General features: G+C 41.2%; 1 protein-coding gene and 1 long non-coding RNA gene across 3 annotated transcripts in view; one reads left to right on the top strand and one right to left on the bottom strand.

Moving 5' to 3' along the window:
- The window catches only part of RSPO2 (R-spondin 2), a 170,923-nt gene that overhangs the window by 5,429 nt on the left and 138,187 nt on the right, over window positions 1-27,307 (bottom strand). The gene's annotated exons all lie outside the window — the stretch shown is intronic.
- On the top strand, window positions 6,618-26,091 carry LOC125632757 (uncharacterized). Its single transcript, XR_007355401.2, has 3 exons — window positions 6,618-6,788; window positions 15,652-15,929; window positions 25,642-26,091. It is a non-coding gene; the product is annotated as an uncharacterized LOC125632757 (long non-coding RNA).

The following is a 27,307-nucleotide window of genomic DNA, read 5'->3' as shown; positions in this document are numbered from 1 at the left end:
GCTGCTGAGCAAGGACCTGGGCTGCTAGAGCCCCCCTGAATCCAAGCCCCTTCCATCAGAGCAGAATAACACTGGCTCCAGGGCCTGGGGTTCCTGGGGCCTGCTGAAGTGAGTGTCAGATTTTACCAAGGGTCCATTACATATACAGATTGCCCAGCACACTACACAGAGAGAAATGGCTAAAGGCTGGATTGTGGCAGGCCCTCCTGAGGCTACATAGGAGAGAGGGCAAGAGGACTCTCTGAACTCAGGAAACCACATGGACCTTTAGTCCCCACCAAAGGGGCTGAGGAGGAGGAGGAGCATGGTTGTCCCAACCCCTCCTCAGCACCACACTTCAGAGTGGTGGGAACAAGCTGCACCTCTCTAAAGGATGGTTCAGCTTCCCTAAATGGTGCTACAGCCTGCATCCTCCTCAGGGTGGGGAGCCTGGTACAATCCCCCTCAACATCCCCTATGTGGTAGTGTGCCCCACACCACTCTCCAATCCAGCTAGTGTCTAAAGGCTGCAATGTGACCCTAAGTCTTTCCTCCCAACATGGCTCCAAGGCACCACTATACATCTTAGCTTATGGTGTCACTGCATGAGACTGAAAGTGACAATAGCTCAGATATTAAATCTGATCCACACTGTTTATAAAACCATCTTTCTCAGAAAGAATTCAAGCATGCAAGTAGTTTGGCACAGCAGGCTAGGATCTATGGCCAGCTCTGCTCTTTAAGTGGCTATTCACTATTTCTAGTAACAACACCCCTGCCTGTCATTTGGCATATAGCCATAGCCATTGTTTCTGTTTTCCAAGATAGCTGTCTCCTTATCAAGACTAATCTTCAATAATTATTTTATTACTGTGGTCAAATTCTCCTTGAAAGTCTGTGATGCATTACACCAATGGAATTAGAGTGAACAACAAATTAAACTGAACAAAGCAAAGACAGGATCACCCAGACTGTTCTCTATGTGTGTGGTGTGTGGACACACATTTATTTTTAAGATCTTTTTCCTTGCATGGTAATTAAACACTTTTCAAAAATGGATTGGTATAGTAACATATAGTATATATAGTACATTTGTGACTGAACTCCTTGGGGGAGAATGGTATATCTCCTGTTCTGTTTTATCCGCATTCTGCCATATATTTCATGTTACAGCAGTCTCAGATGATGACCCAGCACATGTTCGTTTTTAAACATCCAAAAACATTTAAATAAATTATTATTATTTATTAATAAATAAATAAATTAAATAAATTATTATTATCTATTATTAACAGTGTGATTAATCACATGATTAATCACAATTCATTTTCTTAATCGCATGATTAATCGCTATTAATTTTTTAATTGCTTGGCAGCTCTAAATTTTTGCTTTTTGTTCAGTGCCAAATTATACATGAATCAATCCTTCTTTTCTACTAATGTATTTGTTATTTAGAAATACTAGCTAAAGCTGTTTGAGCTAGTAATTTTTAGTGTTCCTTATGAACTGTTCACTAACTGTACAGTATTGGTTATTTATAGTGTGTGGCTGGTCACTCAGGTTGCAGTGTACTGCTTCTGCCCCCTGCCTGGATGACCAACCAATCAGCAGGTCAGTAGCAAACAGTGTATAATGCACTTCCAGCATGTATTTCTGGACAAATCATTCTTGGTGCTAATACTCACAATAATATTGCTGGTGCTAATATTTACGAATAAGCAGCTGCTGAGCCTATACCGGTGAATAATGGCCCCACAAAGCATCAAACCTAATCTGATACTTTTATTCATGAATCAGGATTTTATTGTTGACCATCCGACTGTCTCTAGTCCTGTAGTTACTGCTGCACACTCCCATGCAAGACACATCGTGCTCAGTTCCCTGCTCAGGGGTTTCACCTCCTGAGCCATCGGGCTCTGGAAACGCTGCACGTGCTTCTGAATGGACCTGTCTGCCTAGTTTAGGATACATGCTACTAAACTCAGAAGGAAGGGAGCTGCATCCAACCCTTTTCAGAGGAGAGGTGATCTTCCTAATGCATATTTTTAAGGGAGGGGTGTTTGAAACACAGGAGTATCCACAACATTCCAGAAAACAAAGTACAGACAGTGCCGTCACCAGCCATGTCCTCAGAGCCTGAGACAACATTGTTAATGTATAAAATACGCTTATCAAGAAACTGCTCTCATGGAGCTATTACAATCTGATTAATTCCATGGCTATTATGACATGTAGTATCAGTTTAGTATCTGATCCATCCTCTATCTGGGGAATAACTGAATGTTCTGCCCACGCAGAAAGATGGATGGATGATAAGATTTCTCCATCTGGCTTCTCTAGATTGATAAAATACAGTTTTTTTCCACACGAGGGCAGTAAGTATTTGAATTTAAAAACAATACTAAAGCATAAAGCCAATGACTGTAACTACAATTTATTTCTAGTATGCATGATTTGTTTCTCAGATTATTATAATCTGGGGGTGCCCATACATGCCAACTGTTTTTTGTTGTTGTTGCTGCAGGTGTTCTTTTTTCTTTTATATAATATATATGGGAAATATTTAAACTGCTCTTGCTGTTTCTTTAAAATTTAGAATTTAAATTTCTATTTCAATATATTGCTCTATCAATAGGGCATAAAAGTGCATCCCTATTCTTCCCACTCCCATCCACATATTTACATATTTAGAGGTTTCACATGTTGGCAGCTATGAGTATTAAGTTAAAACAGCAGTGGCTGGGGCATGAGGCAGATCTTTCTAAATATATTCCTCCTGATCTTTCCCTCTCTCTCAATTCTGCTTTTGAGGGTTCCGTGCTTTTACATTTGTAAATTATTCCTATCATTCTGCCATGTTGCTGCAGTTCTAAATTGGACACTTGGGGCAGTATTTCCTTTGTATGATGAGCAAGAAGTGGTTATCCCATTCAAATCATGTCGTTTGAGTGTCGTATCAACTACAATCAGCTATCAACAACAACGTAAAAGCAATAGGGGAAGGGGAGAAGTTGGAGATTCACAGATTCCACAGCTAGAAGGGACAAACTGTGATCATCTAGTCAGACTTCCTGTATAACACAGGCCATAGAACTTCCCCAAAATAATTCTAGAGCATATCTTTTAGAAAATCATCCACTCTTGATTTTAAAATTTCCAGTAATGGAGAATCAACCATCACTCTTGGTAATTTATTCCAATGGTTAAATACTCTGACTGTGAAAAATTTACACCTTATTTCAGTCTGAATTTGTCTAGCTTCAATCTGCAGCCATTGGATCATGTTATACCTTTCTCTGCTAGACTGAAAAGCCCATTGTTAAATATTTATTCCCTATGTAGGTACTTATAGACTGTAATCAAGTCACCCCTTAGCCCTCTCTTTGTTAATCTAAATGGACTGGGCTCCTTTAGTCTCTCACTATAAGGCATGTTTCCTAATCCTTTAATCATTCTCATGGCTCTTTTGAATCCTCTCCAGTTTATCAACTTCCTTCTTTAATTGTGCATACCAGAACTGGACACAATATTCCAGCAGCGGTTGCACCTGTACCAAATACACAGGTAAAATAGCCTCTGTACTTCTAACTCAAGATTTATGCTGTTTATGCATCCAAAAATCACATTAGCCCTTTTGGCCACAGAATAACTAGAGAGATCAAAAATTGAGAGAAACATGCCAAGAGAACATTTTTGAAGAGGCAGGATTGGCATGGTAGCTCCTAAAACTTGGCACTATCATGCCTAAAAGCTTGGATGCTTGGACATTTACATTTGATTTACAGTTTGCATCCTCTAGACATTATAAACATTCACTTAACAAAAGGCCAGAGATAATGGAGAAAAGTCAAGCAAGCCAAATAGTCAAATTGACCACAGATAGATATAAACAGAAAAGCTGATGTGTAAATCTTATTGCTATCCAAAGGCAATTCATTTCCTGGTACTCTCAGCAGGGTTAAGAAGTTGCAGGAATTAGTGGCAACTTTCCATGTCCTGGTGTAGATTTAGGGATATAGTCGGGTGTCAGGAGCTGGTAATTCCACAGTGAGTCATTTGAGCGCTGGCCAGCACTCACAATGCTCTGCTGTGTTACGAAACTTACAGCAGCGCCCTAGTCTAGGTGCTATCACCACCCGAATGCTCAATACACAAAACCAGGCTTGTAGAGAGAATGCAAGATGGTTACCAAAAAGAGGCACAGGAAAGGAACTAGGCAAACTTTTCAATTATTTCATATTCATATTGCAGCAGTGACTGGAGGACCCACCAGTATAAGAGCTCTGCTGTACTGGGTGCTATACAAACACATACAAATATAAATCCTGGGTGCTAAATTGCATTAACACACTGCCAGTGCAATGCAGTGGCGGCAAGTTCCACCAAAAGGAGTATCACAAACACATGAAGATTGAAAGATAAGAATTCCCACTGACATGAGGGTGACCAATCTCACAAGCACCCTTTTCAAGGGATATTTTGATGTGGCTGCCAACAGGGCTGTTCAAAAACCTTGGTGAGCAACCAGGATAAATACAGACAAAAGCTGTTAGCTACAGTACCCGCATGGGTGGATGAATCCACAAATGACTGCAACTGAATGAAAAAAATCTCTGAGTGGGAGCTAGGGAAGGTGGAGACTGAGACCAGATGGGTAAGGAGACTGGACCTGGGAATCAGAGTGGGGGAAGCTTGGGATGGATTGGACAAGGTGACCGGAACTGGGAGCCAATGGAGGAGGCGAGGCTGGAACTTGGGAAGGAGACTGAGAACCAGTGATTAAAATGAGTGGAGGGACTGGGAACCAGTTGGCTGGGAAGGGAGACACTGAAATTGGACGACAATCTGAGAAAAAAGGACTCAGACTGGGGAGACAAGGAAATTGGGACTAAGAACCTATGAGAGGATAGGGAGACAGATCTGAGAAAGAGCTGGGAGACAGAGGGGTTTTTTTTTCCATAGATATTTAGGTCAGAAGGGACCATTATGATCATCTAGTCTGACCTCCTGCACAACGCAAGCCACAGAATTTCACCCACCACTCCTGCGAAAAACCTAAATGGGTGTACTGGGGGAAGGAGGGAGGGGGGTGAGAATGAGATTGGATGAGGAGCTCAGAGAAGGACTCTAAGATCCAGTATGCATGTGGCAGAGAGACAGATCAGATGAGGAGCTGGCAGGGGGAATAGGGACTGGCTGGGAAAGGGAACTGGGATGAGAAACCTCAGGAGTGGAGACTGGGTAGGCAAGGAGAATGGAGCTGGCATAGGAACAGATCAGAGGGGATTGGGGGAAATGGACATAACAGTCTGCACCTGCTAGAGAACACTCCCTTCAGAGCCTGGAATGGATCCCAAGATTTCTGAGTCTCACCATTCTGATGCTGACACAAAGTATCTGTAAAACCCTCTGGCAAAGTATGTGTCTGATCCCCCTCCAGTGATGGTTCACACATGATGACAACCGACTACTGCTATCAGGTACTCCATTAGCTGAAGTGGCAGATGTCTGTGTGGTGGATCTAAAGGTTCCAACCCTGCTGATAATCCATGTGAGTGTCAATATGAAACTGTATGATGGATTTTTTTGGTTGGTTTAAATAACTAAAAAATTACACCAAGATCTCCCTCACACCCACAAAAAAGATGGGAGGATTCCAGACCTGGAAGTCTACACAGCAATGAAACAGCCCCACAGCTTGAGCTCTGAGAGCCCTAGTCAGCTGGCACAGGCCAGCTGCGGGGTTTTCTCTACTGTGTAGATATACCCTTAGGGACTCATTGCATGACTTGGCCAAATGACTACATTTTACTTATGAAAAAGTATAATATATAAATATTATATAAATATAAAGTATAATAACGGTATTGTGAACAGGAACACTGACAGACTTAATCATATATCTGTTAATACTCTGAGCTACTATCTCTCATTCTAGCTAAGGTGTTTATATAGCCCAGGTCACAGCTACTCTGATTAAAGGTGATATAGAAGAACAAAGAATTATCAGGTGAAAGAAATATTCCAGCTGTTCCAAATTTCTGCATGCCAGCCCTATGGACTGGGTAAAGGATTCTTTTTACTTTGAGCCACATCCAGTAAAAAATAAAATATTCATTTTTTTATCTAAGGGGAAAAGGGAAGAAGTAAACTGAAGACAGACTTTTGCCATTTCCTGCTCCTCTCAAAGTAGGCGTCCACTTTCCTTTTGGCCCATGAAAACCTATATAGAAAGAACCATCTACATGAAACTGGAAGCAAGACCTATAAAAATCTATCACTGAAACTTCCCTTCTGGCTGACACTGAAAAATCTTCAGGAGGATGTCTGTTTAGGGAATATTGAGTCCTACAGAAATAATATAGTTTACAAGAAGCAAAAACAAAAAACATCAAACAAAAGATATCTCAGTGGATTTTCTCTTGTTGAGTTTACAGCAAGATAAGGAAACCAAAGCTGTACAAAGTTCACTGACAATAAGAGTTTTGGTAGGGAGAGCTTAAGGGAAACTTTATACACAATGTGTTTTGCAGCATGCACAGTAGAGGGCAATGGCGATACTAATTGCAGGCTTGCCTCCCCTTCCAGTTAAAAATTTACTTTCACTCTTCCAAACAAGAATATTAATTTTCTTTGCAGAAGCAGCCACTTACTCTGCCTTGAATATAAGCCAACTGACTCATTTTACAAAATAAGATAAAAAATAAGGACCTCACACAAAGAGGATAATGGAAGAAGCAGAAAGAAGGGGGAGAGAGTTTGTCAGCTGTAAAGTGCTACAAAACTTCTCAGAAAAATCACAGTCAAGGTAGGTGTTTAACTGAGAAGCAAGATAATCTGAGAAATGCTGAGCCTGATTCTCCTTTCCCTGATGGTGTTGTAAAATCAGGAGTAACTCCATTGCAGTTAATATAGGTGTCTGTTGCAGGTTCAATCAGAATTAAACTTCCTGTATTATGGATATCATGTGCTAGGTGCTGAGGGCTCAACCTGATCCTGCAAGGTGCTGGTCACACTCAGCTCACTAAGTGAGGGCACTCAGAACAATGTAAGATCAGGCCCTCCATAGGTAGAGCTAGGCAAGACATTTGTAATGTGAAGTTTTTTTTCCTTTTTAAATTTGTCTGTTTTTGAGTTTGGGGTGATCTTATAACACTTCTCAATGTTAGTTTTTGTAATGTATTTGTCACTGTCTGAAAGGGTTATTTTTTAAATTAAAAAAAAACACTTTTGCTTAAAAAAATTCCACACTTGTGAATACTTAAAAGCTGGGAGGAGGAAATGATGCTGCCCCTAAAGCCATATGGTCTAGAGGATTAAGCACTATGAACCAGGATGTCCAGAATTCTACTAACAAGCCTTAATACTGCCACTTCATACAGCACTTTACAACATTTGTCAAATCAGTATCCACAATTTACAGGTGTTTTCAGAATTCAAGTAACATGCCCGGTGTTACACAGCAAGTCAGAACCAGGTCTGGAATCCAAGTCTCCAGTGACCAGATCTAGGTCTAATCCACTAAAATACAATGCCTCCCAATGCAAGTCATATAGGCCTCTACAAACATTCATTCACATGTTTACATTTATTCATATGAGAAATTCCACTTAAGTCAATTGGGACTACTCTTAAAGTAAAACATTTGCAGGGTTGGGGCCCTAGACAAAATTCTCTAGTTTGGGTGCATAGAGATAGGCGCCTAACAAAATGTTCTGATTTTTAAAAGAACAGTAGGCTCTACCGATCTGAAAATCAGGACACTTTTCTTTAGGTGCTCACAGGTGGATTTATGTGCCCAGTTTAGGTAACTCCAATGCAAAACTTTGGCCTTAGCTCCTGTGTCTGTTTCCCCACAAACTGATGATCAAATTGACACCTAAGAAATTACATATGAATGTTGTTATGTAACAAAATGGTTCAGTGCTAAAATGAAAGTTTTACAGGATGTGAGACAGAGCTGTTGAACCATGAGGGGTCTGCTGTTGCATCTACCGTTATGTATCTATTAAGATACTTACAAGCAGCTAAATGAGGGGGCTGATCACAATAGTTCCCCAACACAAAAAGAATAATCACTTTAACAACAATTTGTATTGACCATTCAGTTTCAGAGGGGAGATCATGGAAACCAAGACAACAATTTACAATAGTCAAAAGTCAATTTCCTATCATTAAGCCTATAAATAATACAAGTATAAAAACAAATTTGAAAGTACTGTAATTAACAATATGTTCATGCACAGATTATAACTATGTCTATATACACATTACCTATGCTTAGAGTTCATGGCTTTATTTGATAATGTACTGAAGTTTGGTTGTGAACTTCCCTAAAACTGGAGTGGACTCTGATCTGATGTTCTGACTTAGAATTCTGCTTAGTATTTCAAAACATGTTCTCCACTTCTCTTCCATCTCCCCTTCTCCTTACCTATTTTACTGACATTACTTTTCATTTCTTTATAAATTGCAAAGAAAAACAATTTTTCTATTAAGATACCAATGATTTGTGGCACCTGCAAGATTTAATTCTGGCACTAGAAATTGGATTATGTTCCATTAAGGGCCTCACATACACATTATGTTGGGAAGGTACTATTTTGCAGCCAATTTTTATTTTCCAAAATACTATTTAGCTGCAAATTTTTAAAATTCCTTTTAAGAGCTTTAATCAAGAACACAATAAACACACTTGCTTTATTCCCACAACTTTACTGTTGAAACAGCAGAAATGTTCAGGGATCAATTCAGCCACGCTTACAGTGACTAGCACCTTAATACACAAGTAATGCCATTAAAATTCAGTGTGAGTCAGGGTGGCAGAATCAAGTCCTTGGAAACAAAAACAAAGTATTATCCATCAGGAATGCTGCTGTTGTAACAATGGTACACGTAATATTTACCAATTATCTAATGATGAAGGCCACTTCTTTAGCTCAGCTAGGAGTTAAATTATTATTAACTTCATCAAGAATATTGGTGCACAGCATCACCCAGTCTTTTTTAAATTGTTCATATAGGTGACATGGATCGTATCTGAGGATGCACAAATTTATCTTTCAGTAATGTCAGATGAAACACATTAAAGATTTTTTCCTGGTTAAAATGTCACTGATGGATATAATGAACTTCCAGTCAGAACATTAGTCTATCAGCACCCATATATCTGTACAGATTCTCTCCCCTCAAATTTTCCCTGTGCCTAATAAAATTTAAAACACACCTCTTTATACCATCTTTTATCCATTTATTGAGACCCAAGCTCCTCCCATCTAGTTGACCCTGCTCATGAAACTAGCAGCTTTTCAGAGAAAGCTAGTATAAGAGCTCGAGGGCTAAGCTTTTTATCCTAGTAATCTAAATTTAGTTTCCAGGATCCCTCTCCTACCCATCTCTAGGTTATTGGTATCCACATATGCTACAGCCACCAGCTCATCCCCAGAACTTATTAGAAGTTTGTATAGATATTGCGTGGGATTTGCCACCTTCGTACATTGTAGGTAGGTCATCAGATACGCACCTATTGACATCTCTAATAATCAAATCCTCTAAGAAATAGAGATGATGATGATGGGTAGTCTGGGACCCCCAGGACAGAGAGCACCATGAGGAATTCTACACAGCCAGAGGTAACAAATCTACTACTCAGCATGGCAGCCACAGATAATCTCTGTTAGGCCTCAAATGAAGAAAAGCAACAGAGAACTTCAGGGGTCATACCTACACCTAGCTGCTCAGCTCATTCCACAAGGACCTGAAGTGTGCTCAACAGACAGGTTGTAATAAAGAAAAGAGACAATCCGCAGCAAGGCCTATGTACTAAGGAGAGTGGATAGAACACTCTACAATGGCCAAAAAGGCAGCAGCATGGCATGCTTTCTTCCTGGAGCGCCAACAAAGGGCTTGGCTACAAGGTTGGTGGGATTCTAAAGACAAAACAAGTGAGACACCACGGATGATGATACTAATGACACAGCTTCAAGTGATATTTCACAGATTATTGAAGACTTCCAGGATGCCAGAAGCGAAATGGAGAAGAGGAATGTCTGGGTCTTCAATTTTCAGATCCTTTATGTCACCTGAGCAAGGGAAGAGAGCTGACAGAAAGTAGCAAAGGAGAATGGTTGGTTAGGTTGATGTAAAATAGAGAGGTTTGGTTCTGTGTAACATTGGACCACCTTCTTCTACAGGAGATGGGGCTGTACAGTGTAGATGGCATCTATGTCAAAAGCAAGAGATTTTCGAGATGACCAACTAGTTAAACTAGTTAGAAAGACATTAAACTAACAACAAAGGGGGAAGATGTTAAGGGGGCAAACACAGGAATATAACTCACACTCAAGGTGTTATGAATATAATGAATCAAAGAATCATAAAACATGAAGAGAAAAGTTAATTGCCTATTTACCAGTGCTTGGAGCTTGGGTAATAAACAGAAGGAATCAGAAGAGCTCATGTATGAGTAAAAATGACATAGTTGGTTTTATTGAAAACTGGTGAGTGGATTCATACAACTCGAATGTTAAATCACTGGTTACAAAATATGTCTGAAGAACAGAGTTGGCACAATTTGACTGACTGGCACACTAAATCAAAGATACCATTATCTGTTTTAGTCTCATTGGCAATTCAGAAGCACAAGACCTGAAATATTTAAAGATCAAACTTCTAACTGATCAATCACATGACAGGGTATTGATCCAGGATAATAAGGATGTTACTGACTATGACATCAGATTAGAAAACAGGATGAGCTGCTACTTAAGCATCTGTCTATAATGTAAAAAAAAAAAAAAAAATTCCATGGGTTTTCCAGCCTGGAGGACATATGCTGGGGGTCTCCTGCTGCCAGTAGTAAAATGCCTTTGGAGTTTCTACAAAACTAGAAAGTCTTCTAACACCAAAATATTGCACACAATACAGAGTATTTGAATATTTTACAAAAAGAAAAGGAGGACTTGTGGCACCTTAGAGACTAACAAATTTATCTGAGCATAAGCTTTTGTGACTACAGCTCACGAAAGCTTATGCTCAAATAAATTTGTTAGTCTCTAAGGTGCCACAAGTCCTCCTTTTCTTTTTGTGGATACAGACTAACACGGCTGCTACTCTAAAACCTGAATATTTTACCTCATTCTGACAATAATGATTAGTGAACACCCAGGTAATAAATTATCTGGGGCCGCTGTCAGCTTGGATTTAAAGGATAAGATGATAACTCAAAAATTAGATGCTATATGGCTTTGTTGTCCAGTGTATTAGCAGAGCTCTCTCTCTCCGACTTACAAGTGAGGTACTTCACTTGGACAAACTTCTTTGAGGGAGCTATGAGCTACTATATGGCTGGCCATATTGGTACTCATGGCATTCCATATTCTGACTAGTGCTGTTATACTTGCTTCTAATCACATCACTAAAATTATAGAAATGTATACTCTCTCTCTCTCTCTCTCTCTCTCCCACTCAGAAGCTGGAATACGACATTTCTGTCCCTACAGCTTTCTCTTTTTCTCTCCAGTGGCAAGTGTTGATTTTTCACTATTTCAAATTAAGCTAAAGATCACACGGACAGTTTAACAAAAAACAAACAAAAAACCCCTACTGAAACGTATGCAGCATTTTATCTTGCTCAAACATTTGTTTGTGCACTCATATAATCAATAATACTAGCACAGCTTTGGAAATAGCTTTGTTGTCTGCTGCAGTACAGCCAGCAAAGAGATCCATCCCAAAGAAATAATAATAATAAAGTATGGATACTGAGCTCTTTTCAAAACACTCCACAGTGAGACATGGATCATTTAAACAGTCTGACTGTAAGACATACTATATCCCATATAACTAGTTTAAATTCAGTTAAGTTAGGAGCATATACTACTTGACTGTGTCCCATTAACTCTGTCTGGGCAAGCTTTACAGGCTCTGTTTTCTTGCCATGAAATACATGTAAACACAAAACACATGAGGGGGCATAAGGGAGGAGGAAGTGGGGGAGGGAGGAACTGTGGGGGACAGGCGCTATTCTTGGCACCCTTCTCATGACATCTGGGGACAGTCAATGCTGACATGCGAACTCTGCTTTGTATCTTGGAGGGGGCATAGCGTGTGCCGTGAGCTAATGCCAGCACAGTTGTCCCATGATCCTGCTGACATATGTCCTGATCCAGCAAAGTCCTTAAGCATGTAAGAACATAAGAGCAGCCATACCGGGTCAGACCAAAGGTCCATCTAGCCCAGTAGCCTGTCTCAACAGTGGCCAATGCCAGATGCCCCAGAGGGAATGAACAGACCAGGTAATCATCAAGTGATCCATCCCCTGTCCCCCATTGCCAACTTCTGGCAAACAGAGTCTAGGGACACCATCCCTGCCCATCCTGATTAATAGCCATTGATGGACCTATCCTCCGTGAATTCATCGAGTTCTTTTTTGAGCCCTGTTAATGTCTTGGCATTCACAACATCCTCTGGCAAGGAGTTCCACAGGTTCACTGTGCATTGTGTAAAAAAAATCTTCCTTTTGTTTGTTTTAAACCTGCTGCCTATTAATTTCATTTGGTGGCCTTTGGTTCTTGTGTTATGAGAAGGAGTAAATAACACTTCCTTATTTACTTTCTCCGCACCAGTCATGATTTAATAGACCTCTATCATATTCCCCTTTAGTCATCTCTTTTCCAAGCTGAATGGTCACTCACATGCTTAAAACTGTGCAAATGCTTACGTGCTTTACTGGATCATGAAAGCCCCATTATTGCCTCAGATCTTTGTGTGGAGGGGAACCTTCTATGTGTGGAAGAGGGGCTGTTAGTTGCCTCGGTGATGCTATCTCTCCAGCCTACACACATACACTGTGGAGAGGTACAGGGGAAGGAGTGACTGGGCAGGGGGGGTGAGTTCCAGTACCACAGGGAATTGTTTAAAAAACTAATTCTCCTTACCCAAAACACATTGCTTCACTAAAATCTGAATATCAGAGAGAGAAGGTGGGTGAGGAAATATCTTTTATTAGATCAACCTCTGTTGGTGAGAGAGATAAGCTTTTGAGCTACACAGAGCTTTTCTTCAGGACCTGAAAAGCTTCTCTCTCTCACCAACAGAAGTTGGTCCAATAAAAGATATTACTTCACCCATCTTTTCTCTCTGATATCCTAGGACCAAACACAGCTACAACAACACTGCATAAAAGCTGAATCAATACATGACTCCATTTCAGTGTGTGTTAAAACATCACATAACTTCTGTTTTAAACAACACAGAGGTACATTTTATGGTTAACATATTGGACAGTGACTGATGTTGCACTACAGATTAGGCTAGAACAGGAAAAGGAAAAGAGTTTGTATAGCCAGCAGCTATTTTGCTTTACTTTAAAAAGAAGTAGCATTAAGCCTATTTGTATTTTCATATGCCCTGAGCCTAGAGCTTTGCTGTACTTCTGGCCCTCAGTCCATGAGTGCATCTGGCACTGAGACTATGTCTGTGGAGGCCACTTCAACGTCCGGCCCATTCAACTTTAAAAACATTAATCATCATGTTAAAACATTTGTCATAACTCTAAAACTACTAAACCAATTTTCTTCAAACTTGCTTATGGATTTTTGTATTTAATATTTGAACAATATTTGGTTGAGCTGCTTGCATAGAAAAAACACCCTACAATCTGTTTCTTGTATGGTCAAATCTCAATGATGAAAATAATTATTGTTAGCTAATGTTGAATTCACCACTTGGCACCTAGGACTTGATTCTGTGCCCACTGAAGTCAATGGTAAAGCTCCTGTTGACTTCAGTGGGACTGGATCAGGGACTTGCTATAGGTAGGATTTAACTACCTCTAAAACTTGTGTCCATTTGTCATAGTCAACATCAAGGTCTGTAACAGGGCAGTCTTTCCTAGTGGGCAGAGCTGGGTGTGGCATCAGGGTCAGAGTTCAGAGGTAATGCCGTAAGTCAAGCCAGAGTCAGAAATCAAATCAAGGGACAAGAGTAGGGGCAGAGTCAGAAGTCACACTAACTATTAAGGCAAACAGAGTCAGAAATCACTCCAAGGGTCAAGCCACAGTCAGCAACTTGGTTCAGGGTGAGAAAGCTAAAACCAGGAACAAGGCATGGTAATGTGAGTGGGACAATATGTGGTCCTGGGAAAAGGGAGCAAGGTGAAGCAGCAGGAATCAGGCAAGGAGGAAGAGACTTGGACTCCATGGTTTAGGCCTAACAACTAGTTGCTCAGACAAGGGGTAGGCCAGGAACAGGAATCTTTATACTTGGTGGTGTCCAGCCACAGTCTGCTGCTAGCCATCTGACCCCACTGAATCTGCTGGTGTAACCTCCAGTGGTGGGGTATTAGCTGCAGTTCCCTCTTCTGCACTTGCGGCACTGACAGTAGGGATCTTACTTAGTAACCCCATGGGCCTACATTTGAGGCCCACAATAACTGACCGTCAAATAGGGCAGACTGTAGAACCAGCTCTGTTTTGTTTTTTGTTTTTTTTTTTCTTAAAGGTGTTAAACCCTGTGTACACTAGAGGTATAATCCTGGCTCCATTTAAGTCAAGGGGAGTTTTGCCTAGGATTTCACCCTAGCTGTAGTGGCCCTAAAAATATGTTAGCTAATAGGTTTTAATTGACATGTTTTAGCATATTTTAAAACGCCACCTATTTTCCTAATTTACACACGAACAACAAAAGCAACATGAACATCTGTAAAAAGAAAAGGAGTACTTGTGGCACCTTAGAGACTAACCAATTTATTTGAGCATAAGCTTTCGTGAGCTACAGCTCACTTCATCGGATGCATTCAGAGGAAAATACAGTGAGGAGATTTATGCATCCGATGAAGTGAGCTGTAGCTCACGAAAGCTTATGCTCAAATAAATTGGTTAGTCTCTAAAGTGCCACAAGTCCTCCTTTTCTTTTTGTGAATACAGACTAACACGGCTGCTAAATGAACATCTGTGTGCAACATTTTTTGCTGCAACATAGGGTAACAGAAACTGAAAAGAAGAAATATCAGACGTAACTTTGGCAGATTTTTACAGAACTTGATAACGTGAGCCACATTTGAAAGACATCAATTGAGTAGTTATAAGGTTATAACCATTTAAAGTAAGAAGTCCCATGTATGTGTAGTAAAATTGTGCTGTACTTTCTTTTAATTATTGTAGAGTCTCAATGAATTCTAATCTGTATATAGTAGTAATATTTGAAATAATATCTTAATGAAGGGATCCTATTTTTATGAGTAATTATTAATTAATTTTCATAAAGAAACAAGCAATAAAAAATATTAAAAGGTAAACGACTTACAACTAGTATATGTTACCAAATACCACACATTTCACAGGATAGCCAATAAAAACATGCAATTATGCTACTTTACAACTTGTCAAAGCAGCAAGACTAAACAATACAAAATCAGACAATATTACACAGATATAACATGTTAGGGTTGGGGTAACAATAAAAAACATAAGCAAAAAAGGGAAGGAGGGGACCGGGGTCGGGGGGGAGTGGGAAGGAAAAAGCAGAGAGGTCAGGTGGGATGAAAGTCTGGCATTATTTGAGCTATCTCAACATTTTTTATCCAAATATATCAAGAAATTAAATAAAATTTATTCGAATTCATACCATTGCTCTCTACATCAATGAAGCTATTCTTTCTTTCTCTGCAGACTCAGACAGGTCCAGATACCACTGCTCTACTCTGGGTGTATGCCTACTCCAACAGTTTAGGGAGAGCCAGCAAAGGAGTCAGATGCTGCTGTCCCCTGAACTAGTGACTGCGCTGTATCAAACCCTGCCTTTGGAGGAACACCTGAAGGAGCTGCCACCTGGCAAGCATCTGGAGAAGCTGTCCCACGGCAAATACCCCGAAGGGCTGTTGGAGCTGCCGGCTGCCAGGTACCCCAAAGAGCCCAAGGGCCCATGAGCGACAAAGCCCTATGACCAGGTAGGCGTATGAAGTAGCCCAGGGAAACCAGACATTAGTCCAGTTGCGTTTGCTGAAGCCACGGTCAGTGTGTTTTGGCAGGATCCCCGCTGACCCAGTGGTGGGATTCCCCAACACGGTTAAGACCCTGGGCTGGGAACCAGTGGAATAAGTTGGGCCTGGGTCCCCCTACCCCCCGCTGCCAACCCCACCACTGGAGTGACAGCCTACCCACCTTAAGCTGGACAGCCTGCATTCGTTTGCTGCTTGTCCCAGGGGACCGGGGCCACAGGCTGCCTCTGTTCTGCCCCACCCAGAGGACTTGAGCCTGATTGCTTAGTATTACTTGGCCCGGCCCAGAGGGCTGAGACTGGCTTTGTTTGCTTCTTACCCCAGCCAGAGGGTTGGCAATAGACTCCTTACTGATTTATAGTCCAAATCCCTTGTTGATCTGCCCTCAGCAGTTAGGTGGCATAGCAAGGCGGAGTAGCCTCCCTCTGACGCAGACAGGGAGGAACCACTCCAAGTCTCTACAATCCTCAAAAATTAAAGTTTTTGTGGGTTTTGTGGTACATAACCTCAGATATAATTTTCAGCTGAGGTTTGGTTGCTGACGTCAAGCACTGTTTTCACTCTTGGGTTCACCCCCTTCCACTGCTGCCTGCCCGTTGGACATTCCCAAAGCTGATGCATCCGGGTTCTTTTTTCTTTATTACAGCACCAACAAACATAAGAGGACAAGGCCCACATTTTGAAAAGACTCTGTGGTGTCAAATACCCTCTGAATAGAATCTTTTGCTGCATCAGAAGCATTTTAATTTTCCATAACATGCTCTACATTTGGGGCTCTTTTAACAGCTGTGGTAACTCCCCTTCCCATGCTTTCACAAGGAACTCCAGACCATAGAATCATAGAATATTAGGGTTGGAAGAGACCTCAGGAGGCCATCTAGTCCAATCCCCTGCTCAAAGCAGGACCAACACCAATTAAATCATCCCAGCCAAGACTTTGTCAAGCCAGGCTTTAAAAACCTCTAAGAATGGAGATTCCACCACCTCCCTAGGTAACCCATTCCAGTGCTTCACCACCCTCCTAGTGAAATAGTGTTTCCCAATATCCAACCTAGACCTCCCCCACTGCAACTTGAGACCATTGCTTCTTGTTCTGTCATCTGTCACCACTGAGAACAGCCTAGCTCCATCCTCTTTGGAACCCCCCTTCAGGTAGTTGAAGGCTGCTGTCAAATCCCCCCTCACTCTTCTCTTCTGCAGACTAAATAACCCTAATTCCCTCAGCCTTTCCTCGTAAGTCATGTGCCCCAGCCCCCTAATCATTTTTGTTGCCCTCTGCTGGACTCTCTCCAATTTGTGTACGTCCCTTCTATAGTGGGGGGACCAAAACTGGACTCAATACTCCAGGTGTGGCCTCACCAGTGCCGAATAGAGGGGAATAATCATAGAATCATAGAATCATAGAATATAAGGGTTGGAAGGGACCCCAGAACGTCATCTAGTCCAACCCCCTGCTCGAAGCAGGACCAATTCCCAGTTAAATCATCCCAGCCAGGGCTTTGTCAAGCCTGACCTTAAAAACCTCTAAGGAAGGAGATTCTACCACCTCCCTAGGTAACGCATTCCAGTGTTTCACCACCCTCTTAGTGAAAAAGTTTTTCCTAATATCCAATCTAAACCTCCCCCACTGCAGCTTGAGACCATTACTCCTCGTTCTGTCATCTGCTACCATTGAGAACAGTCTAGAGCCATCCTCTTTGGAACCCCCTTTCAGGTAGTTGAAAACAGCTATCAAATCCCCCCTCATTCTTCTCTTCTGCAGGCTAAACAATCCCAGCTCCCTCAGCCTCTCCTCATAAGTCATGTGTTCCAGACCCCTAATCATTTTTGTTGCCCTTCGCTGGACTCTCTCCAATTTATCCACATCCTTCTTGAAGTGTGGGGCCCAAAACCGGACACAGTACTCCAGATGAGGCCTCACCAATGTCGAATAGAGGGGAACGATCACGTCCCTCGATCTGCTCGCTATGCCCCTACTTATACATCCCAAAATGCCATTGGCCTTCTTGGCAACAAGGGCACACTGCTGACTCATATCCAGCTTCTCGTCGACTGTCACCCCTAGGTCCTTTTCCGCAGAACTGCTGCCTAGCCATTCGGTCCCTAGTCTGTAGCTGTGCGTTGGGTTCTTCCGTCCTAAGTGCAGGACCCTGCACTTATCCTTATTGAACCTCATCAGATTTCTTTTGGCCCAATCCTCCAATTTGTCTAGGTCCTTCTGTATCCTATCCCTCCCCTCCAGCGTATCTACCACTCCTCCCAGTTTAGTATCATCCGCAAATTTGCTGAGAGTGCAATCCACACCATTCTCCAGATCATTTATGAAGATATTGAACAAAACCGGCCCCAGGACCGACCCTTGGGGCACTCCACTTGATACCGGCTGCCAACTAGACATGGAGCCATTGATAACTACCCGTTGAGCCCGACAATCTAGCCAGCTTTCTACCCACCTTATAGTGCATTCTTCCAGCCCATACTTCCTTAACTTGCTGACAAGAATACTGTGGGAGACCGTGTCAAAAGCTTTGCTAAAGTCAAGAAACAATACATCCACTGCTTTCCCTTCATCCACAGAACCAGTAATCTCATCATAAAAGGCGATTAGATTAGTCAGGCATGACCTTCCCTTGGTGAATCCATGCTGGCTGTTCCTGATCACTTTCCTCTCATACAAGTGCTTCAGGATTGATTCTTTGAGGACCTGCTCCATGATTTTTCCAGGGACTGAGGTGAGGCTGACTGGCCTGTAGTTCCCAGGATCCTCCTTCTTCTCTTTTTTAAAGATTGGCACTACATTAGCCTTTTTCCAGTCATCCGGGACTTCCCCGGTTCGCCACGAGTTTTCAAAGATAATGGCCAATGGCTCTGCAATCACAGCCGCCAATTCCTTCAGCACTCTCGGATGCAACTCGTCCGGCCCCATGGACTTGTGCACGTCCAGCTTTTCTAAATAGTCCCTAACCACCTCTATCTCCACAGAGGGCTGGCCATCTCTTCCCCATTTTGCGATGCCCAGCGCAGCAGTCTGGGAGCTGACCTTGCTGATCACTTCCCTCAGTCTGCTGGCAATGCTCTTGCTAATACAGCTCAGTATACCATTGGCCTTCTTGGCAACAAGGGCACACTGCTGACTCATATCCCCAGCTTCTCGTCCACTGCAATCCCCAGGTCCTTTTCCGCAGAACTGCTGCTTAGCCAGTTGGTCCCCAGCCTGTAGAGGTGCATGGGATTCTTCCTTCCTAAGTGCAGAACTCTGCACTTGTCCTTATTGAACCTCATCAGATTTCTTTTGGCCCAAGCGTCCAATTTGTCTAGGTCACTCTAGACCCTATCCCTGCCCTCTATCATATCTACCTCTCCCCCTAGCTTAGTGTCATCTGTGAACTTGCTGAGGGTGCAATCCATCCCATCATCCAGATCATTAATAAAGATGTTGAAGAAAATCGGCCCCAGGACCGACCCCTGGGGCACTCTGCTTGATACCGGCTGCCAACTAGACATCGAGCCGTTGATCACTATCCGTTGAGCCCGACAATCTAGCCAGCTTTCTATCTACCTTATAGTCCATTCATCCAATCCAAACTTCTTTAACTTGCTGGCGAGAATACTGTGGGAAACCGTATCAAAAGCTTTGCTAATGTCAAGATATATCACATCCACCACTTTCCCCATATCCACAGAGCCAATTATCTCATCATAGAAGGCAATAAAGTTGGTCAGGCATGACTTGCTCTTGGTGAATCCATGTTGACTGTTCCTGATCACCTTCCTCTCCTCCAAGTGCTTCAAAATGGATTCCTTGAGGACCGGCTCCATGATTTTGCTGGGGACAGAAGTGAGGCTGACCGGTCTGTAGTTCTCCGGGTTCTCTTTTTTCCCTTTTTTTAAATAAGGGCACTATATTTGCCTTTTTCCAATCGTCCAGGACCTCCCCCGAAATGATCACCACGAATTTTCAAAGATAATGGCCAATGGAGCTCCTTTTCATTAATAACACATACATAGTGGAAATGGGCCTGGGGAGTTTATGAAGCATTTCCAATGTTCCCAGTAATTCTGGGGCCTCTGACAGTCCTATGGTATTTGGACCAAACTGATCCATTAGCAAGTGTTTTACTTGTAAGCATTGACACTTGCTGAGGGTGACAGGCCAGACTGCTGCTTTTGTGTTAAGGGATCATATTTTAAGGCATAAGCGTGTTGCATAGAGTTATGTCTAAGCTTTCCAGCCTTAACTCTATAACGAATGCTTGATTTTTCAAACTTTATGTTTGCACTAATACCTTTGAGTTCCTTGATCTGGCACTATTTGCCTTGTAATCAGCTGAAACCAGGTTGTCCTTATCTGAGGCTCATTGTACCCATATTATCTAAAATCTTTGGGTGTTTTCAAAGTTTGTTGATTAAACAACTAACACCTAATACACTGAAAACCAAATACTTTATGTGTATGTTATTAATATTGTAATATTGTACTACTATTGAAATAGTGGTAAAGACAAAAAATAATCTTTTGTAGATCTATTTTAAAAAGCTAGATCTGAATGAAATTTTAGTGTTTTTTGCACAGAATTGCTGGAAGAAGCCATTTTTCATATATATAGGTGTGACAGGGTGTATTGGCTCTGCATTGGTGAGGCAAGGGGTAAGAAGCCGCTTCCACTGGATGGAGCATTCAAAGGGAGCAGCTCAGCTCAGTGCGGGCTGACTGGGGAGAAAAGCAATTGGATGCAGCAGCCTCCTACTGAGAAGCCACTTGGACTCCAACCGCTCGGGGCTGAGCCTCATACCGAGCCACTGGGAGCCCTTTGACTGTGGGAACCGAGGGTGACAATTTGCTATCACCAGGGGAAGGGAGTCTGGAGACGAACTTGGGAGGAAGCCAGGAGGGATCACAAGACAGAGCTGTGATGCCAACAGAAGTACTGAAACAAGGTCAGGAAGATACCCAGGGAACACGAATAAGAGTAATAGACCCTAGAACACATATATGGACCACTGTTTTGAAAGGTCCTGGGTTGGAGCCCAGTGGAGTAGGGTGACTCCAAGTTTCATTACCCACCTTGCACTATAGCCAATAAGCAGGGTGGCCATTGACTTGCTATTGGGTGACACTATTGTGGACTGCAGCCATTAGGTAAAGGGGCCTTGGACTCTTGCCTTTGGGTGACGCTATCGTAGACTGCAGCCGGTAGGCAGAGTGGCCCCTAGGCTCTCACCCCTGGGTGACACTATTGTGTATCATAGCTGCAAGGCAAAGTGGCCCTGGATTCTTGCCATTAGGCGATACAGTCCAGAATATCACCACTAAGCGGTACTGCCGACCTGGGGCACACAGCCACCCCGCCCCCAACAATAGGCCAATATTAATTCAGAAGTAACTCAATTGATTTTGCCTATGCTTTTGCATGAAATAAACGTATGAGTGTGTTGAAACGCAGCGTGGATAATTTAGCCCAAAAGAAATTTTGTTTGGGTACATTGGGGGCCACTGACAAAAAAAGGTGGTAGAACAGAGTGAAACTCCACTTTATCTACAGCATGCATTAACTACATATTACTCTAATGTACTACCTGTATATGCTGTAACAAATTGTACATTCAAAATGTTATGCATACAAAAACCTGTCTGAAATTTGAGCTTACAGAACAAAGGTACAGAAACTATACTTGTTATTCCCTTTATCCACAAAAACCTAGGTCTAGAATGTGAAGTGTGAAGGGCGAATAGTTTGTATTTCCAGAGAGGAGCTTCTACATTACAATGAACTAAGGCCTCACCTACACAGAAACTTTCACTGATTTTACTAAAGGTATTATTTTAAACTGATACAATTAAACTGGTACAAACCTCAGTGGAGAAAGTTACCAACATGAAGTAAAATAATATAAACCATTTGGAAACTCATTTAAGATGGTTTGCACAGGCATCTGCACCTCAGTTTTTCAACCAATTTTAGTTGTCTGTACTACTTGCATGTTTAGATTAGTCCTTAGAAGCAAGAATGATGTCATAGATATGTGACAAGAGACATAGTAAAAGTGCTTTTGATAGGGTTAGCATGACAGCATGAGGTATATAAACCAACATAACATGGTATCTAATAATAATTCCGTGGTGGACAAGTTTATTTTATTGTTTTCTAATTTCCCAATATAAATCCGTAAGAAATGTGGTACTTTCACCTCTAGCCCTGAACCAAACATTCAGTCTAAATTAAACAAGTGAAATGCTAAGACTTTTTTCTGTATAAACATTTAAAAATATTTCTGAACTTATAACACTGAAAAGATTTCATGGAGATTTAAAAGACCAAGAAAAAAAAATTAAATAAACAGGACACGCAGCTAAAAAGGCCACTTGCCATAAAAGGATCTTCCCCACTGGAAGTACAGATATACTTAAAAACCTGATGCAGACACGAAATTCAAAACTAGAAACACAGAGGAGGGTAATTATCAGTTTGTTATATCACTCAATCAAAAACCTAGTAATATCTTTATTCTTATAACAGTGAAACCTTAGGTTTTATACACAGATTCAGCATCTGCTATGCTTTGTATCACTGTTCCTAGGCCTTAAGAACCCAGATTAAAAAATTCCCTGGGGAACCTTCTTTAAACAATTACACACCTTTCCCTTCTCCTCCCCCGGATACAGTCACATTCTAATGAAGACAGCAGCCCCTGGCTTTGGGAGAGTTCTGGTGGACTTCTGTATTTCATGGTGACATCAGCATAAAACTGAAGAACAGTTAGAGTCTACAGCATCTATTAAGGTGAAGCACTGATACCAACCCAGTTTGCATGCCATAGTCCTGATACCAACAGTTAACAGGACACTCCATTCTGTGGGCCAGAGGCAATCTACAAGTAGATTTGCAGGCTCTGCAGTGAGGCCCTGGCACCTACAGAGCTTGAAGCAATGCCAGTTTACACCCGCAGAAAATCTAGCTCTGACACTGCTCTCCACAGTGGAACATCTGAAGGTGGGCAATGCCACTGCAGCTGCCTGATACGTGCTGGGACTAAGACTAAAAGTACATGTTTATTTTACCATGAACACAGAAAGAAAACTAAACCTAGGAAAACGAGACGATCCCTCACAATGAAAACAAGCGGAGGTTGAATCAAAGCGGCCCAGGCATGTAGGGAAAATCATGCCGGTTTTATATATATACACATATAAAACAAAATCCTGTAGTTCTGGTGGCCAGCCAGAACACTGAATTGCCATATTTGGAGGGATGAAGGTAAACTGCCAGTTGAACTTGCTTAAAAGTCCTAGAGGAAAAAATGTACTACATAATGTTTGAGGTGATGTCACACAGGGCTAAGGAGAATAGATTTATAAGAGTAAGGCAGTGGCACTGACATTTCATGAATTAACACAGTGTCCACTGAGAGAACACTTTATTAATTACACCATCAAAAGTTATTGCTTGCTTGCCTAATTGGGTCTCATGGTTCTCGGCACAATCCCTCCTGTCCTGTATGTGGTTTTTCCACTATGGAATTTATTCATTCTGTAGGATCATCTACAGAGACAACTATACCTGCATTTTCCAATCTCAAAATCTCGTGTCAACTGCTACTGACATTCTCATGGAGAAGGTGCTAAAACTTACTATGGGACCTATAGTGGCTGCCACATTCGTCTTTTGTTCCATGGGAACAAAATGTATTAGATATATCTTTGTATTATTTCATTAGGTCTTAGCAGGTGCTATTTTGATATTGGTAATGTCAGTGGGGAACATGCCAGCTCCAATTTGATCAGTTAAAGATCTGAACCCAGGCACTTGTACATCTAAAAACGTTATGCTATATTTTATATTCTTGTTGCCTTTACATACTGGAGTGCATGTACTTTACACATCCACTGGGTCATATTCATAAGCATACAACTACTGCATACTGGAGTGAGGAGCTTGAGGGCTTTAACTTTTGTGGAGATTACATTCTCTTATGCACCATTATCCATTTCATCTTAACCTGGAGAGATTTCTTCCCAGTGTCTTTGAACACTTCGTCATGGACAATGGAACTGTTGCTACACTTGCCCTTGCATGGATGACTGCTTCTGCCAAAACAACCTCTGTCCTATAGCGTGGCCTCTCACTCACATGGTACACTTTGGGATGCACATTGTTTGCATAAGGCCAATGGCATTTTGGGATGTATAAGTAGGGGCATAGCGAGCAGATCGAGGGACATGATCGTTCCCCTCTATTTGACATTGGTGAGGCCTCATATGGAGTACTGTGTCCAGTTTTGGGCCCCACACTACAAGAAGGATGTGGATAAATTGGAGAGAGTCCAGCGAAGGACAACAAAAATGATTAGGAGTCTAGAACACATGACTTATGAGGAGAGGCTGAGGGAGCTGGGATTGTTTAGCCTGCAGAAGAGAAGAATGAGGGGGGATTTGATAGCTGCTTTCAACTACCTGAAAGGGGGTTCCAAAGAGGATGGCTCTAGACTGTTCTCAATGGTAGCAGATGACAGAACGAGGAGTAATGGTCTCAAGTTGCAGTGGGGGAGGTTTAGATTGGATATTAGGAAAAACTTTTTCACTATGAGGGTGGTGAAACACTGGAATGCGTTACCTAGGGAGGTGGTAGAATCTCCTTCCTTAGAGGTTTTTAAGGTCAGGCTTGACAAAGCCCTGGCTGGGATGATTTAACTGGGAATTGGTCCTGCTTCGAGCAGGGGGTTGGACTAGATGACGTTCTGGGGTCCCTTCCAACCCTGATATTCTATGATTCTATGATTTCTCTTTCTTTTACTTTTGAAACATATCTACTCTTCAGCTGAATAGTCATCGGACTTGTGTATTATTCTCATGTTCTCCCTTTGGTTACAGGTTTGTAGTCTTCTTTGTGCATCAAATATTTTCTGTTTTGTGGTTGGCTGTCAGGTTGGTGAGGTTTTGCAACTCCGTATACTGCTTCCTTTTAGACATTGGCCAAAATGTTCAAACTACAGTTACGCCTCTGAATTTATATTTAGGTCCTAGTTTCAAAGGTATCACGGTTCCTACTGACCACACACTGTTCCAGTCAGAAATGGTGCCCTTGCATAAGCTCAAAAGCTGACTGTAGAAACATTAAACATAGCTTGCTCTGTAAGTTTAATTGAGTTCTAAGGGATGAGGCAGGCTTGAAAAAAAATCAGTTGAGTAGGTTTTTTATGACTCTGGTGGAAGCCATGGGTGCTCAGAACCTTTGAAATAAGATATGGACTTAGCAGTCTAAATTAGGTACCCAAATGTAAAAACACTGGCCATAGATTCTAGCTGGGTGTATGCCAGTTTGTGTGTTTGAGCAAAGTCGAATGCTTTATTTAAATCGAGCTCAGCTCTGTGATTATCAGCTACTTACAGACTTGTAATGAATTTGTACTAAACTCTAATCATTTCATCATGTTAGTAAATGCATAATTCTTATCCAGCATCTTTAATTTTATCAAAAGTGGTTTGTGCGTTCACTTGGACCTTCTTATCAAATTAATATTGTGTGACCGCTGGGTCAATTTTTGGGTGACATATTCAACAAATTAATTGTAGTATGCACTTGAGTCTTCTTTCTCTTCTGCTGAAATACTTTACCAAATATTATTAATGCCTCTTTCTTTTCTCTCCAATCTGGATTGGTAGATAACAGCATTTTCCCCTCATCATCTGTGGACTTCAGGAGACCCTTGAAAATGACCTCTATGTCCTGCATGAATTTCTTCCACTCCTCAGGAAGGTTCATATCTTCCCAGTTTTCATTCTGGGCAGCTAGATTCTAACTTACTCCTTACTCCTAGCCAATTATTGTCTTAGGCTTTTGCTGCACTCACAGGTCTTTTATTTTACCTTGTGTATGCATACCTTGTAGGCAGTAGCTCTGTACCTAAGTAATGATTCAGTCAGTGAGGCTAAAGCAGTTGACATATTTTACATGTGAAATACACAACTTTAAAAAATAATTGTACCACAGCTAAAAATAAGCATTCCTCCCAAGGACTAACTGTCTATACAGTCAGTTCAACATAACCTGTAAGACTATTTGTACTTGGTGACTCTCAATATTATACTTTTTCTTTGTTAAAATTGTGGAAATCTCCGTTTCATTAAAATAACTTCCTTCAATTATTTTTTCCCACTGGTCTGTTATTAAAGGGTTACTAGTTATTCAGATTCACATTTTTCTTTTCACTGAAACATCTGATATTTAAACTAGCATATGCAAACTATTACGAAAAACAAAATAGATTGGGGTTTGCACCTATTAGTATTGGGCATCCTTTCAAAACAATACTGCAATAGTTATTGATGTCAAATTATAAAGCTCTGAAAAATACTTGGTTTCAATAAATATGAAATACACATACAATATACCAGAATAAATTTTAATAAGCCTAAAATATGTCATATCTATTTTTAAGTTATTAGTTATTTAAGCCAGTTAAAGCTTTATAGATATAGAACCTGCTTTTCAAAGGAAAATGTCTTGGCCATTTGTATATTTTTCAGAATACCAAAAGAAATTTGGCCTTATTAAATTACTAATTGCTTTCCAAATCTCATGATTCCACTCAACACACGCACACACACACACACACACACACACACATATGCAATTTGGAGCCTTTGTGATAGAAAAGCAACAAACCATCGTCTTCAGAACAATCACTCATTGGCAGGGAATGTGTGTGCTTATATTAGATGGCTGTGGTCTTATCCATCTCCATCTAACACAATTCTATGAACTTTACCAATATATTATTTTGAAATAATTCTCATTTAAATGACCAGCCTGATTTATTTTTGTACATTTGTACACAGAAAGAAATCACAAGAAAATCCTTGTGAATTCCTCACATGCCAAGTTTCAACTCTGAGGGAATTTTTATGATTATGTATGAATTCCTGGAAAAAAGGTTTATCATAGAAAAACTGGCAAAACCATCACTGTATTTGTGCTAAGCGGCACCACTGTAATGGGACTGTAGATCTAGAAATATGCCAGGAACAGAAGCTAAAACTATCACTGAACTAGCTAGAACTATTTAAACAAGGCAATAGATTATAAAGGTTTGTTTTTATGTTTTATTTTTAATAGTACTATACTGGACTGATATTAATCCATGATCTGAATTGTAAATAACTTGTTTTTATCTGGCCCTGATCTCATTTTTTCTCCAAAAATATTATTTTACAAGGGATTCAGTTATCACATTTCATTTGGCAACAAAAATGTGTTACCATTTTTAAAATGCTGATTTATTCTCACTCTCTGTCAAAAGCTGAGGAAGTGAAGGTTTCAGCAGTTCAA

Source organism: Caretta caretta, chromosome 2 (genome assembly GCF_965140235.1).
Source record: "Caretta caretta isolate rCarCar2 chromosome 2, rCarCar1.hap1, whole genome shotgun sequence".
Lineage (NCBI taxonomy): Eukaryota > Metazoa > Chordata > Testudines > Cheloniidae > Caretta > Caretta caretta.
The sequence above is the reverse complement of the archived record's forward strand: the minus strand, read 5'-3'. Positions and strand labels throughout refer to the sequence as shown.